Source organism: Saccopteryx bilineata, chromosome 3 (genome assembly GCF_036850765.1).
Source record: "Saccopteryx bilineata isolate mSacBil1 chromosome 3, mSacBil1_pri_phased_curated, whole genome shotgun sequence".
In the NCBI taxonomy this organism is placed as follows: domain Eukaryota; kingdom Metazoa; phylum Chordata; class Mammalia; order Chiroptera; family Emballonuridae; genus Saccopteryx; species Saccopteryx bilineata.
Genome location: NC_089492.1, coordinates 145,171,068 through 145,187,219, shown reverse-complemented (window position 1 = coordinate 145,187,219; position 16,152 = coordinate 145,171,068). Strand labels below are relative to the sequence as shown.

Below are 16,152 nucleotides of genomic sequence, written 5' to 3'. Positions count from 1 at the left end.
GAAAGCAGTATGGAGGTTCCTCAAACAATTAAATATAGAAGTACTCAGTGGCCCAGTAATTCCACTTTTTCTGAAAAAAAAAATCTAAAACACTAATTTGAAAAGATATATGCATCTCTACATTTATTGCAGCATTATTTATAACAGCCAAGGTATGAGCAACCTAAGCGTCCATCAATAGACAAATGGATAAAGAAGATATAGTACATATATACAATGGAATATTACTCAGTCATAAAAAGAATGAAATCTTACCATTTGCAACAACACAAATGGACCTAGAAAGTATTATGCTAAGTGAAATAAGTCAGATAGAAAAAGACAAAACACCATGTGATTTCACCTATATGTGGAATCTAAAAAACAAAATAAAGGAACAAACAAAACAGAAACAAACTCATAGAGAGAGAGAACAAATTTACAGTTGCCAAAGGGGATGGGGGCTAGGTGAAAGTGTGAAGGGATTAAGAAGTACAAATTAGTAGTTACAAAATAGTCATAGGGATATAAGGTACAGCATAGGGAATATAGTCAATAATATTGTAATAACTATGTATGTATGTATGGTGTCATGTGGGTACTAGACTTAGCGAGTTATATAAATGTCTAACCATTAGGATGTATACCTGAGGCAAATATAATATTGAATGCCAACTGTAACTGAAAAATAAAAATAAATTTAAAACAACAGCGCATGATGTAAACCAGGCTTACAAAACACAGGAGTGCAGTGTAACAGTGAGTGTTCCTGCACCATCACCGAAGAGAATGCTTTTCGCCTTTTCACATGTACCACCCCACAGGGCGCCTGTGCCCAGCACAGACCTTTCCCCGGGGAGCGCCTCTTCTCATCCAAAAGAACGGACTCAAACACCCTGCCTGGCCCTACCAGATGTTACATGCCACGTGGAGGATAAAGTGAACAAAGATTCAGGACAGAGAAATTGATTCCAGGTTTCTTAAGTGTCTGTGGGAATTTTGTAGAATGTATTGGAAAAATCAACCCTGGTGAAAATCCATTAATTAAAAAGTTCATCTTCATTCATAAGATGGAGTAAAATTCTAACATGGATTACAACATATATGAACATTGAAGACATTATGCTAAGTGAAATAAGCCTGACAAAAACTGTATGAATCCACTTATATGACATACCTAGAAAGTAGAAACAGAGACAGGAGGCAGAACAGAGGTAACAGGGCTGAGGAAGGGAGAGATGAGAGTTCCTATTTAATGGGTCTGAGTTTCATTTGGGGGAGATAAAGTTGTGGACATGGTTGTGATGATGGTTTTACAACTCTGTAAATGTACTTAGTGCCACCAAATTGTACACTTAAAAATGTTCAAGGGTAAACTTTTGTGTTATGTATATTTTACCACAATAAAGAATCTCCCCCAAAAAGGGAGAAAAAAAACACTTTAATGCCCAAAGCAAACTTTGTGCAATCACCTTAGCTGATACTGACACTACTTTGTAAATAACAGCCCTGAGACCAGAAAGCACCCAACCTCAAGACCAGCATTGTAGGGACAGTGCAGTGTGGAGGGCACAGGGAGGAGCCGGGCTCAGAGGGAGAGGAGGCACCAGGGCCCAGCTGGCACCATCTCCTGGCCCCACTGCTCAGTGTCACCCCACCACCCCTGCAGTTACGAGTGAGGAACCTTGAGCAGGGACACCAGAGTGTCACTGCACAGTATTTAGGGTCATAGATCTAAGTCGGTTCATATATGGTTGTCATGTCACAATGTGAGGTCATCACACTAAAACAAATTCTTTTTGTTGAGTCCTAGTTTAAACAAGGGGGAAGACCCTTCAGCTGATTACCTGGGCCAGGTGAACCTTACTAAGCTTTTTTTTTTTTTTTTTCCGATGAGAGGAAGGGAGGCAGAGAGACAGATTCCCACATGTGCCCCAACCGGGATCCACCTGGCAAGCCCACTAGGGGGCGATGCTCTGTTGCCCAGTAACAAGCTCTTCTTAGTGCCCAAGTTAGAGGCCGTGGAGCCATCCTCAGCGACAGGAGCCAACTCGATACAATTGAGCCATGGCTGCAGGAGAGGAAGAGGGAGAAAAAAGCAAGAGGAGGAGAGATGGAGAAGCAGTTAGGCGCTTCTCCTGTGTGCCCTGACTGGGAATCAAACCTGGGTCACCTACATGCCAGGTCAGTGCTCTACCACTGAGCCACTTGGCCAGGACCCTTACCAAGCTATTAAATTTGAAAGTCTGCTGTTCTGAGTGGGTGAAATCAAGAAAGCCCTAGAGTGTGTTACTTACCATGACTCTTAGCTTGTTGGTGCTGTAACCGGGACCCAGTGTCTACTCCTGTAGCCTGTGCCTGCTAACCCGTAACCATGCATTTCCATCCACGTTGGCCAGGCTGGTGTCTAGATCGGCAATGCCTGCTGGGAGCTCTACTGCCTGGAACACGGCATCCAGCCCGATGGCCAGATGCCAAGTGTCAAGACCATTGGAGGGGGATATGACTCTTTCAATACCTTCTTTAGTGAGACAGGTGCTGGCAAGCATGTGTTCATAGACCTAGAACCTACAGTCATTGATGAAGTTCGCACTGGTACCTACCACCAGCTCTTCCACCCTGAGCAGCTCATCACAGGCAAGGAAGATGCTGCCAATAACTATGCCCGTGGGCACTACACCATTGCCAAGGAGATCATTGACCTCGTCTTGGACCGAATTCGGAAACTGGCTGACCAGTGCACAGGTCTTTAGGGCTTCTTGGTTTTCCACAGCTTTGGTGGGGGAACTGGTTCTGGGTTCATATCCCTGCTGATGGAACGTCCCTCTGTCGATTATGGCAAGAAGTCCAAACTGGAGTTCTCTATTTACCCAGCCCCCCAGGTTTCCACAGCTGTAGTTGAGCCTACAACTCCATCCTCACGACTCACACCACCCTGGAGCACTCTGACTGTGCCTTCATGGTTGACAATGAGGCTATATATGACATCTGTCTTAGAAACTTCTATATTGAGCGCCCAACCTACACTAACCTTAACCACCTAATTAGCCAGATTGTGTCCTCCATCACTGCTTCCCTCAGGTTTGATGGAGCCCTGAATGTTGATCTGACTGTATTCCAGACCAACCTGGTGCCCTATCCCCGCATCCACTTCCCTCTGGCCACATATGCCCCTGTCATCTCTGCTGAGAAAGCCTACCATGAACAGCTTTCTGTAGCAGAATCACCAATGCGTGCTTTGAGCCAGCCAATCAGATGGTGAAATGTGACCCTCGCCACGGTAAATTCATGGCTTGCTGCCTGCTGTACCGAGGTGATGTGGTTCCCAAAGATGTCAATGCAGCCATTGCCACCATCAAGACCAAGCACAGCATCCAGTTTGTGGACTGGTGCCCCACTGGGTTCAAAGTTGGCATTAATTACCAGCCTCCCACTGTGGTCCCTGGTAGAGACCTGGCCAAAGTGCATCGAGCTGTGTGCATGCTGAGCAACACCACAGCTATTGCTGAGGCCTGGGCTCGCCTGGACCACAAGTGTGACCTGATGTATGCCAAGCGTGCCTTTGTCCACTGGTATGTGGGTGAGGGCATGGAGGAAGGAGAGTTCTCCGAGGCACGTGAGGACATGGCTGCCCTTGAGAAGGATTATGAGGAGCTTGGTGTTGATTCTGTTGAAGGAGAGGGTGAGGAAGAAGGAAAGGAATACTAATTACCATTCCTTTCAGCCCTGTAACATGTCATACTCAGAACTTCAGGTGTTAGAGCTTTCTGACTAGATTGTCTTCACTTTTACCTGTGATCATGTCTGTCTTTTTCATGTGTACATATAAGATTTCCCCCTCATGTCTCCAAGTAAAGACATTGAGAAATAAAAATTAAAAAAAAAAAAAAGAAAGCCCTAAGTCCATCCCTCTTACTAGTATTTAGAGTCTATCCAAGTGAGGCTTGGTTCTGTCTGAATGTGTGACCCATGACTGTCCTCAAGGAGAAGTGACATTATTACACAACATATGAGAAGGTGAGGTGCGTCCACCTCAGCTCGGTTGCCAGCTCTGTTCCTGGGGTGAGCAGAAGGAAGGGAAGTAGGGGTAGGGACGCAGCTCAAGGGGAGAAGAGTGGGAGTCAAGCTGATGCAAAGCAGTTCTGGTTCTCTGAGGCTGGAATAAAGAGCTCACTCCTGGAGTTCACAGAGTCAATCCTATGTGCAGGCAGGGTGGGTGACGACCAGGTGGGGCCTCTTGGATGTGGGAAAATCCTGACCACCTCCACCACTCGTTGCCTCACCCTGCTGCAGTGGACATAACTCCTTCAGGGCATAACTGCCCAGAGACATTAAGGAGAGTAGCACTAAGCAACATCTCATTTTTGCAGGGTAGATTTGTTAGGATAAAAAAAGCTCCCAAATTGTATATTGTATTCTTCTCGTGGCACACAGAGAAAATGATAATAATTATATAGCTCAGTGGGGTAAAAGCACACGCTGCTTGTGTGCAAAGGCCTCTGGCACAGGGCTGGGGGCGACCAGTAGCTTCACACACCTGTAACCTATTTCCATACACCAGGGAGGCCAACATTGGCTGGGAGATTCTGGCTTTGTTAATATAGATGTTACTTTCCTCTCATATGGAAGTGTGAAGCAAGCCATCGGAGGTCCAGACCCCATCTATGTGGGTGCTCCTCACCTCTAGCATTTTTCCCTCATCTGCAAGATCCAAGATCTTGTGTACCACACATCCACCTTTGATCCAGAGAGAGGGTGAAGGGGACACTATGTCCCCTGCATCCTGTTAAGGTCATGTATTAGTTGTCTATTGCTGCATAAAAAAAATTACCCCAAATCTTAGTTGCTTAAAACAACAAACACTTATTACCTCAGTTTCTGTGATTCATCAGGAATTCAGAGGTTACATTCAGGATGTCAGTTGGCACTATAGTAATCTGAAGGCTAGACTGGGCCTTATGGATTTGCTTCCAAAGGGCATACTCACGTGGCTGTTGGGCTTCTGCATAGGGCTTCTTGTTGTCCTCATGACATGGCAGCTGGCTTCCATGTGGATGATCAGAGAGAGAGCAGGGAGGAAGCCAACTCCTTCTTCTGTTCTAATCTCAGATGTCGCACACAATGACATCATTCTATTCATAAGAAGCAAGTCACTAAGTACAGTGTATACTTAAGGGGAAAGGAATTAGGCTTTACCTTCAATGAAAGAAGGAGTGTCAAAGAATTTGTGGACCTATATAAAAGCACCATCGTACATACCCAGGAAGTTGTACACCTACCTCTTCTGCTCACACTGCCTTGGCTAGATCTCAAGTCCCATGACCACACTGTCCACAGAGAGCTGGGATATACTGTCTTCATTGTAGTAGCTGTACACCCAACTAAAAATTGGCGATCTGTTAGTAGGGGAGAGGAATGGAGACTGAATAAAGTTTCTGCCTCAGGAGAAGCAAAAATGACATGCTAGGAGAGAAAAAAATCCTTCAGAATATAATTTACATTCTAGGAGAGGGAAAACATGTTTTCCATCACTGTCATCCTTTAAGATGCTAGTGACATATGGGTGAGTGAGAAACAGGTTGAATAACAGCATGATCCTATTTAAGACAATTTATGTACACATATCTCAGTGAGTGTGGAGACAGAGAGGTGAGGGGAAGGATGTTTGCAGCACAGTAACTGTGGGTATCTCCAAGTGGTTGCATTACTGACAGTCTTCTCATACATTTCTATGCCATTTTTCTGTATCATCTACTGTTTTTCCAAAAATAGAAGAAGCTATACAAATTTTTCTTCCCATCCTTTCTAATTACCCCCCCCCCCCCCGATGGTCTAAAGAAAGAGGATTGGTGAGGAATCCCTGAGCATCCTACAGTGAGTCTTGCTGGTGAATCTGTCAGCTCTGAAGAAGGCCAAGTACAGGGCAGGTAGAAGAACAGGGCTAGAGGCGGTTAGACAGTCAGGATGTGCCAGCAGATACAACATCATGACACAAAATCACACCTGGGAACATGGGGCAGATATCAAGGCAGGAGGTGTCAAGGCTAGAGGGTCAGGCCAAGAGCAGCCCAGGCATGGTGCCTGAGGGGCTTTGCCGCCGTCCGGACGACGTTTCATCTGGGCTGAGGACAGTGTTCTCAGTTCCAACAAATCTCAAGGTCCACGAGGAAAAGAGATTCCAGAAAATGATGGGAGCCAGTGCAGACTGAAAATACCCCAGGTGCCCCAGGCAGGGCACACAGCTGGGCAGGAGCAGCTGAATGGACTGCAGCTCCAGTGTAACCACGGTGCTGCTGGGAGCATGTCTCTGCCCCAACAAGGGAGGCCCAGTGCTGACCGCACTGCCTTCTGCCCAGGGACGATGGGAGACTTGCCTGCCAGCTCTGATCTGGGACTAGTAGCTCCCTGGACTATTGGATTGAGAATGGCCGAGTCTGGGTTTAGGAGGTACCACTGGAGTGATGGATTAGTGATGTCTGCCAAGATAGAGGTGAGGGCTGTAACTTGAGTGCTGTTATTCCAACAGCTCATCCTTTTCCATTAGGGCTTCACTGTCACCTTTCTTGCCTTCGTTCCATAGAGAAAATTACTCACAATATCCCCCCCCCTTTTTTTTGGTTGATTCACTCCTAGAATTTCTTTATACAGAGAGCCTTTTTATGTAGCTGTCATCAAGAAGTACATCCTAATTATAAGTGCTTTTTCCACTTGGCATTACAGCACAAGGATTTTCTTGTGATTGTTTTTAAATATCTTTTCTTTTTAAAGTAACATCAGTTTATTGTAGAGAGCCAACAGGGGAAAATAACTTTAAAACATCTTTAGTTCCAAAACACATAGGGGACCCAAGGGGGTGTCAGGCAAGGACAAACCAAGGGTGTGCTCACTCTAGAGCAATAGCTTCAGAACCTCCACAAATATCAGAATTATCCGGGATTTATTTTAAGAAATGACGATGCCCTCCGCAAACGCATAAGAAAAGGTCAGCTGGCCACCTTCCTCAAAGATCAAAACAAACAAATTCACAGAAATATAAATTCAGGTGGCCAATAAACAAGAAACATGTCCTTCTCTAATTAGTCAGGAAAATGAAAATTAAAACAATGAGATGCCTTTCCCTCCCCCCGGGCACACTGGTGACAATTCAAGTGTGATCCCGGGCAAGTGGGGAAATGGACATCACTTGCTACAACCTCCTGGAAAATAATCTTGGAAAATAATCTAGAGTTGTTTTTTAAAGTTAACAATATTTTGTGTGAACCTTTGGCAGAACAGCTTGACTTCCAGGATCTCCTCTACAAAGGTAAAAACACCAGGACATGAAAATGTATGTACAAGGACATACCCCGAGGAACCTGTTCATTGGTTCAACTAATGGTGATCAGCTACTGTGAGCCAGGCACTGTTCTAGACACCAGGGAGACAATGAACAAAACAAACAAAAATCCCTGATGCCATGCAGCTTAGCTTCCAGAGGAAGGAGAGGATCAATAAACAAAGTTTTATTTATTTATTTATTTATTTATTTATTTTTTTTATTTTTTTATTTTTCATTTTCCCGAAGCTGGAAACAGGGAGGCAGTCAGACAGGCTCCCGCATGCGCCCGACTGGAATCCACCCGGCATGCCCACCAGGGGGCTATGCTCTGCTCCTCTGCAGCTTTGCTCTGTTGTATCCAGAGCCATTCTAGCGCCTGAGGCAGAGGCCACAGAGCCATCCCCAGCGCCCGGGCCATCTTCGCTCCAATGAAGCTTGGGCTGCGGGAGGGGAAGAGAGAGACAGAGAGGAAGGAGAGGGGGAGGGGTGGAGAAGCAGATGGGCGCTTCTCCTGTGTGCCCTGGCCGGGAATCGAACCCGGGACTCCTGCACGCCAGGCTGACACTCTACTGCTGAGCCAACCAGCCAGGACCAACAAATAGTTATATTTAAAAGACAGAGCATGTCAGCTAGTGATGAGTACTATGGAGAGAAATAAAGCTGGGAAGAGAGAGAAAGAGCATGCGGAGGGAAGTGCGGTGGGGTAGGGGGTTGCAATTTAAAACAGAGTCATCAGGGAAGACCTCTCTGAAAAGTTGGCATTTTATCAAAGAACAGAAGAAGGTAAGGGAACAAGTCAGGGGAATATTTAGGGGTAGAGCGTTCCAGGTGGAGGGAACAGCCAATGCAAAGACCTAGAGGCAGTCTGGGTCTGGTATGTCAATAAAGCACTCAAAGGACAACAGTAGGCAGTGAGGTCAGAGAGGTAACAGAGACAGGAGGTGCAGGTCTTGGAGGTCATTGTAAGGACTTGGCTTTACACTGACACCTACAAAGGTCATGACACCCTGAACGAGGAAGAAGAAAGAACAGAGACCAGAGGACTGAGCCCCAGGGCGTGCCAACAAGCAAAGGAGACTGAGGAAGAGCAGCCCATGGTAGGAGGCACCCCAGAAACCCAACTCAAGTTCAGGGAGAGGGGCGGGCTGTGGTAAATGTGCGGGCTGTGGTAAATGTGCAGACAGGTCAAATCTGATGAGGGCCAGGAGGACCATGGACTTAGCGTCACGGACATCCCGAAGGAGAAGGGCTGGAAGATGCCAGCCCTGGGAAGGACTTGGTCACAGAGGGTGGGCAGTGGGACAAGCCCTCAGGGAGGGGAGTGGACAGAACACTGAGAGCAGGGAGCAGCGGGAGGGCAGCAGCTGACAGTCTGATTAGCAGCTGCAGTGGACAGCTGGGTTTTCCCGGAGAACAATGGAGTACTCTGTGTCCTTGAGCTCCCGAGAAGGCGCCTCTCACCAGGGCCCGGAGGAGAGCAGATCTCTCTGTTAATTAAGTCTCATCAACAGCAAGTAGGCGCTTGGCAGAGCTGGTCTGGGCCCTGCCTGTGGGGAAGCGTCCAGGAAGCAAGGACTGGTGCTGGCTCCTTGGGAAAGTGCTCCGGCCTAGAGGAGGAAATGAGTCCCTGACTGAGGTTCCTGACCAAAGGAAGGCCACAGCCCTGGGAGGGGCCGGAGGGTTGGAGAGAGGACAGGCCAGCTGAGGCCAGTCTGAGTGAGAAAAGTAGATGGAGTAAAATGCCTCTGACTTCCCAGGTGGGTGAGGCCCAGTGGGGCAGGGCAGCCTGAAAATGGTGAATTAAGAGTAGAAATTAAGCAGATTTTTCACTCAGCCTGTAGTTAAAGTGATATTTTCTAGAGGTAATGAAGTGGCTGGAAGAGGCTTTGGTCATCATATCCTTCAACTACATTTTTTACAAATGGAAAAACTGGAGCTCAGAGAGGAAAGTGATCTACCCTGGGTCACACAGCTGGTGAGCGCCACGGCTGAGAACCAGCGTCTGGTCCCCTGGCACTTATGACAACCTGAATGCCAGGGCAGGCCTGGGAGATGTTGCTGCCACCTGAAGCCATACACTGAGGACATCAGGCTGGGGAGGGGAAGCAGGACCCAGGAGAGGCAAACTGGGCTCCAACGGAGGAAGGAGAGGAGCAAAGAGAGGCAGGCAGCAGCCAGGTGAGCAGAGAAGAGAGGTCCTGAGAGCAGCTCAGCTGTGGGAGAGGGAGAGGGAGAGGAGGGAGAGGGAGAGGGAGAGGGAGAGGGAGAGGGAGAGGGAGAGGGAGAGGGAGAGGGAGAGGGAGAGGGAGAGGGGGAGGAGGGAGGGGGGAGAGGGAGAGGGAGGGGGGAGGGGGGAGGTGGGAGAGGGAGAGGGAGAGGGAGGAGGAGGGAGGGGGGGAGGGGGAGGGGGAGGGGGGAGAGGGAGAGGGGGGAGGGGGAGGGGGAGGGGGAGGGGGGAGAGGGAGGGGGAGGGGGAGGGGGGAGGGGGGAGAGGGAGAGGGAGCTCTGTGAGAAGGCAGGTTTCAAGGTGGGCTCAGCACCTGGGAGAGAGGTGCAGACAGACAGGCCTGGTGGGGATGAGCACCTCCACCTTGTCCTGCAGGTGAGGCAATCCCACCTGGGCCCTGGGCCCAGCTCTGGGCAGGAGCAGCCCATACTCATGTGACTCCCTGTGTGTGTTCAGTCTGCAAACACTCTTCTACTTAATACTCTCCTCCCTCACCTGAATCTCTGCTGGTCTCTGCAGGACTACCTTGGGGCTGGTGTGGGAGGGGCAGGCCTCATCCTGCAGCCCCTCGCCAGGGCAGAGAATCTCAGTGCCCTCTTGCCCCAGGTCAGCAGCACCGTGCATGCGTGTGCCTGTGTGGGGGCCTCAGGTCCCGAGGGCTGTCCCCACAGTGGGGTCGCGGCCGGACAGGCACACCACCCTCCAGGAGTGTCCGACTGAGCTGGGTGGGCAGATGGAGAGGCAGAGAAGGGCGTCGGGGCACTCCTGGGAGTCCTGGGAGGCCCACGGTGCATGGAGTTTGGACAAAGCTTAAAGGACCTTTAGTTGAAAGCACATCTGGGGTCTGGAGAGGTAACTTGTACTTGGATTAGAAGGATGGACACTCATTTATTTGTAATTTCTCTAAAGAGTCCTCAGTTGTTTTTGTTTTGTTTAACAACTCGAGAAGGTTTTTGCACCTTTAAATAATTATCTGGCTCACAAGGTAATCGGTCCGGAGGGCGAATAAGCTGTTCTAGCAAGAACAAGGCCCAGGCTCCATGTGGTGGCGGCACCCCCCCCCTTCCCAGTGAGGAGCTGTAATATGAGCTCTGAGCCCACCAAACAGGCAGAACAAGGCCTCTTTGGACCCAGGTTGCAAATCGCTGTGAGAGGTCTTGGAGGTCACTGAGCCACTGTCAATAAGGGTCAAACACAGAGTTGAAGGTCAGGCCACGCTGGCCTGGGGCCTCCAGGTTCCCAGAGGGGCCCATGTTTCTCCCTATCCCCCCAGCCACAGGACTCTGGGCATTTCCTCACTTGCCTGCCCCAACCCCCTCCCCATGGGAGAGAAGGGCTGTAGCAGAGACCCTCCAAAGGGGCTTTGAGCCCAGAGGGAAGCACCTTCCCCAGTCCCCAGCAGATCTGATTGCTAAAAAAAGCTGTCCTTGGGCAGTGCTGACCGGGAAGGGCAGGGAGGGGCAGTGGTTCGGAACAGCCCGTCCAGCGTCCTGGAGAAGCAGGACAGGGTGCACCTGTGGGCTGCCAGAAGGGGGCCAGGGCCTCTCAGGCAACTGCTCCCCTCAAGCCTGGCTGCTGCCCAGTCCTGTCATCAAAGCCAGGGAAGGCATCCCCGACAGATGTCACCAGCACTGAGCTGTCAGTCATCCCGACGGATCCCCACAACACAGCAAGGTCATGTGTCCTGTGAGAGTTAGAGCAGTGGTCCCCAACCCCCAGGCTGCAGACTGGTACCAGTCCGTGGACCATTTGGTACCGGTCAACAGAGAAAGAATAAATAACTTACATTATTTCCGTTTTATTTATATTTAAGTCTGAGCGATTTGTTTTGTTTTGTTTTGTTTTTTGTTTGTTTTTTTACAGAGACAGAGAGAGTCAGAGAGAGGGATAGATAGGGACAGACACAGGAACGGAGAGAGATGAGAAGCATCAATCATCAGTTTTTTGTTATGACACCTTAGTTGTTCATTGATTGCTTTCTCATATGTGCCTTGACCGGGGGGCCACAGCAGACCAAGTAGCCCCTTGCTTGAGCCAGAGACCTTGGGTCCAAGCTGTGAGCTTTGCTTAAACCAGATGAGCCTGCGCTCAAACTGGTGACCTCGGGGTCTTGAACCTGGGTCCTCTGCATCCCAGTCCAACGCTCTATCCACTGCACCACTGCCTGGTCAGGCCGATGTTTTATTTTTAAAAAATGACCTTCTGTTACATCCACCTAAGACTCACTCTTGATGCTTGACTTGGTCACGTGATACATTTATCCGTCCCACCCTAAAGGCCAGTCCAAGAAAATATTTTCTGACATTAAACCAGTCCGTGGCCCAAAAAAGGTTGGGGACCACTGAGTTAGAGGACAAGGCTCTTCCTTGCTTTCCCCCAGGGCAGACCACTGACTACCTCTCCTGGGTGATTTCCAGGAGGCTTCACCCTTCAGGGCTTCAACCACTGCCTTGAGTTTGGAGACCAAGCAGCCCAGAGCCCTCTGGCAGTGCCTGGGGCAGGTGTGTGGGTAAGAAAATGCTGGCCTATCCAAAACCCAAACATCTTAGTGGTCCGTATACCAGCAGTCCCCAGGCTGTGTCCCAGGAACTCTCCTTGGTGTTCCCTGAGAGATTGGGGCATGAATTAGAGAAGAAAGAGCGCCCTCCATCCACAGATGAATGGATAAACCAACTGTTTACCCATACAATGAAACACTACTCACCCATACATATGAACAAAGTTCTGATACGTGCCTCAATGTGGATCGACCTTGAAAACATGTTTAGTGAAATAAGCCCAACAGGGAAGGGAAACTATTATATGATTCCATTTGCCTGAGGCATGTAGAACAGGCCGATTTGGAGACAGAACGTGGAGTAGAGGCTACCGGGGCAAGACGGAAGTGGGAAGAGGGAGTTCAATAGGTATGGGATTTTATTGGGGATGATGAAAAGTTTGGGAGATAGACAGTGAGGATGGTTGCATATTGTTATGAACGTATTTAATGCCACTGAATGGTAAACTTTACAATGTTTAAAATTATAAATGTTATGTTAGGTATATCTTACAATAAAACAATTTTAGAGAGTACGTAAGTGTTCAAATAAATTTGGGAGACAATCAGTTCTCAAATTTAAGTAGGACTTTTCAGAGCCTATATATAGGGATACATTATGCTGCAATCCCCAGTGGAGAGGATCACTGGACCCTTTGTTCCTAGAAGGCCCAGTCTGCTCATCTTAGAGCTCGTCATCAAATTGCAGCATTTGGCTACCTAGGCTGCCTCTCACACATGCAAGAGGTGTGACAATCTTTGTCAAACACCTTGCGCTGATTTTTATTTAGAAAATAAATGTCAGCATAGTACCAAAGTATACCCCAAGACTTGCTTTCTTATTCTATTTTCCTCTCTAAAATATGGAGATTTCCTTCCTGGGACTTGGAAGCATTTTGAGATCTTTAAAAAAGTATTTGTGTGTTGCATGTATATGTGTGTGTGCAAAGGGAAATTCCCTAGAAACTTCTGGTTGTGGACTTGGAAATGAAATCCTAGAGGATGAACGCAATCTGTCTACAGGCCAGATAACTTTGAAGGCAGCTTGGGGTATGGGCAGTGGTGGGATTCAAATATCTAACAACCAGTTCTCTGCCCTAATGACCATTTTAAGTATAAAAAAAAATACTGAAAGGTAGTTTATTATTTCATGCATTTAATACTTAAATAATAACAATAAAAAGGTACACAAAAATAGATTATGTTCTAAGAGAGAGTTTTAAAATATTAATAAAAAAATATTAAATAATACCTAACAATAAAACTGTTATTTAAGGTATTTCCATATTGCTTCTTGATTGGTGTCCTCACTTGCAATTTTTTTCACCTATGGATGGAATGAACGCTACTACAGGTGCTTAGAATACGTTGTTGTGCAGATGAACATTAAAAAAGAATAAAGAATGTAAACTTGTGATTTCCATATTGGGCGACTGCCCAGGCCCACCTTAGAGAGAACCCTGATTACAAGTGCCATTTTAACAACCGGTTCGCCAAACTCAACAAAAAATTAGGTATTGGTTCTGCCGAACCAATGCGAACCGGCTGAATCCCACCACTGGGAATGGGCTTGCAAGGAGCACATTCAGGGCTTTATGGGGGTGAGGCAATATGGCTGGTCCAGGACCTGCCTCTCCCCCCCAGTGGGGAGACCCTGGATAACTGCTCAGCTGAGGGCCGGCGAGTGCCCCGGCCAGCTGCCTTATTTGTTCGTGACCTTTCCACTGGACACCGTATTTCATACTCTCATGTTTTCAGGCCTGGGTTTGATGGCGACCTGGAGTTGATTTGGGGTGCGGGGAAGGTTAGACTGAAGTAAAGAGACTTAGATTCAAGTCCCAGCTGTGGGGCAACATCATGTGAGTCACAGCCCAGAAATGTAGTGTCAGGGAGTGAAGCCAGAAGGGAAAATATTTTTAACTGCCGGAAACATGATGAACCTGTCAAAAATACATGAAATCAGCTAAATAAATTGGGAAGAAAAGTGCAAGGTCTTATTTGATTTTTTGTGACTGTAAACATTTTTTTTTTAATTGTTAAGAAAGAAAAAAATAATTTCTATACACACAACTGCCTGAGTGAGTGATGTTTTGGGAAAATCAAGGAAAAGTGGCTGAAGTGGGGTAGAGAGAAGACACCAACCCTGGAGGCAGTTCAGAGAGCAACTGTGAGTTAGGAGCCCCAGGAGATAGAGGCCAGTGACAACCTTTCAGTGCAAGCCCAGACTCCTCAGAGACCTGGGTCAATGCTGGGCTTCCCACTGGAGGAGGATGGAGGGAAGTGCTTTTATTTACACATGAATAAGAGTACTTGGGGGGGAGGACAGGCATCTAGGCCACTGCTGTTGGGGAAAACAGGGTCTCTCTGCTGGCCCAGGTTCTGGGATTGAGAACTAGAGTTTCAGGGACACCTGAGGGTCTGGGCAGATGCAATGCAGGGGCAAATTAGATTAAAGAAGACCCAATTCCTCTTTTTCATGGTGCTTGGAGGTGGTCAGCTGCTTCAGGGAGAAGCTGGATTCCCCTTTCTCAGCCACAGACTGCCAGAAACTCGTTGAAGTAAACGATGAACACAGACATAGTATTTTTTGTGAGAAGCGTCTGGCCACAGAAGTTACGCTGATGCTCTGATCTGGGTGAAGAATGGAAGGGCTGTGTGGTTGGAATGAGGCGTGGGAACAACAAACAAGGTTTCCCCAGCAAGCAGGGTGTCTTGACCCATGGCTGAGTCTACCTGCTGCTGAGTAGGGACATTCCTGTTAGAGGCCAAGGGGGACAGGAGGGAAAAGCAGAGTCTGTGTGCTCAACTTGGTCATTGTCAAAAAGAGGGGGGAAGATATTCCTGATCTTACTGACCTTCCTGTGCCTCATCACCTGGGCCCAAAAGAGCTAACAGAATCTGCAAACTCTTCAGTCTCTCTGAAGAAGTCCGCCATTATGTTGTGCGAAAGCCTCTAAACGGAGAAGGTAAGAAAACTAGGACCGATGCACCAAAGATCCAGGATCTGGTTACGCCACTTGTCCTACAGCACAAACATTGGCGTGTTGCTCTGGAGAAACAATGTACCAAGAAAAACAAGGAAGAGCCCACAGTATACGCTAAACCTTTAGCTAAGAGAATGAAGGAGGCCACAGAAAAATGCCAGGAACGGGCTGCTGAGAGATGTGGGCTGTCTCTTCTAAGAACTTCTATCCTTAAGTCTGAGTCTGGATGAAAATGATATTTTCTAAGAGTAACAAATAAAGAAGAACAGACATCAAAAGGGGCGGGGATACTTTTTATTGCTGCCAATAGTAGCATTCAAAAAGCATCTTGCTTTGTGGGCAGCCAGAGAAATGGAGACTGGGACGTGACTGAGACTGAGGGCCTGTTAGGGTGTCAGGTCAAGGTTCACCAGTGCACCCGGATGGTCAGACTGGGGGTCACAGAGACTAGGAAACTATTGAAGACACTGAAAAGAAAGTGGGGCCATCCATGGCAGGTCCAATGGGTAGCTAAAATGCCTGGACTTTGACCTGGAGGTGATGCGCCCAGATGAGGGACTTCAGAAATAAACCTCTCTATCAGCCATGGCAAGGGAAGGCTCAGCTGGAAACTCATCAGAGATAGGAGGTGGCCACACAGCCCCAAAAACAAGAATGAAGGAGACTCCTAACATAGCCTCAGTCACATTACCTTGGTGGTGCACCAGGAGGTTGACCTGAGGGTGCCCACACTGTAACTTCCTCCAAACAGCCCTGAGACCAAGATGGCAAAGAGAGCACATCTCTTCAGTTGATTAATTGTGACCGCCGGGAGCACTGTCATGAGCTCAGGCAGCTTTAGGACCTCTGAGGGAAAGAAGCGCTGGATCGTGATGTCTGAGGTGGGAGTGGGGAGGAAGGGAGTATGGCAACGTTCTTTCATTCACCCATACACGTTCAATTGCTGTTTGCTTTTTCGGCACCTGCTACATGCTAAATACAGGTGTGTGAAGCCATCCTCTTTGCAGGAGTTCGATTCTCAAAGGCTCAACCACAGAAAGAGCAAGAAGCCCCTAAGCCCAGACTCCATGCAGCTCTGGATCACCCCCTTTGAGATTTTTCTGAGGTC

General features: G+C 48.0%; 2 pseudogenes; both read left to right on the top strand.

Moving 5' to 3' along the window:
- Nucleotides 1–2,360: 2,360 nt before the first annotated feature.
- On the top strand, nucleotides 2,361–3,792 carry LOC136328810 (tubulin alpha-1B chain pseudogene; annotated as a pseudogene).
- A 2,611-nt stretch (nucleotides 3,793–6,403) lies between these two features.
- LOC136329900 (small ribosomal subunit protein eS6-like) lies at nucleotides 6,404–15,274 on the top strand (annotated as a pseudogene).
- The last annotated feature ends 878 nt before the right edge of the window (nucleotides 15,275–16,152 follow it).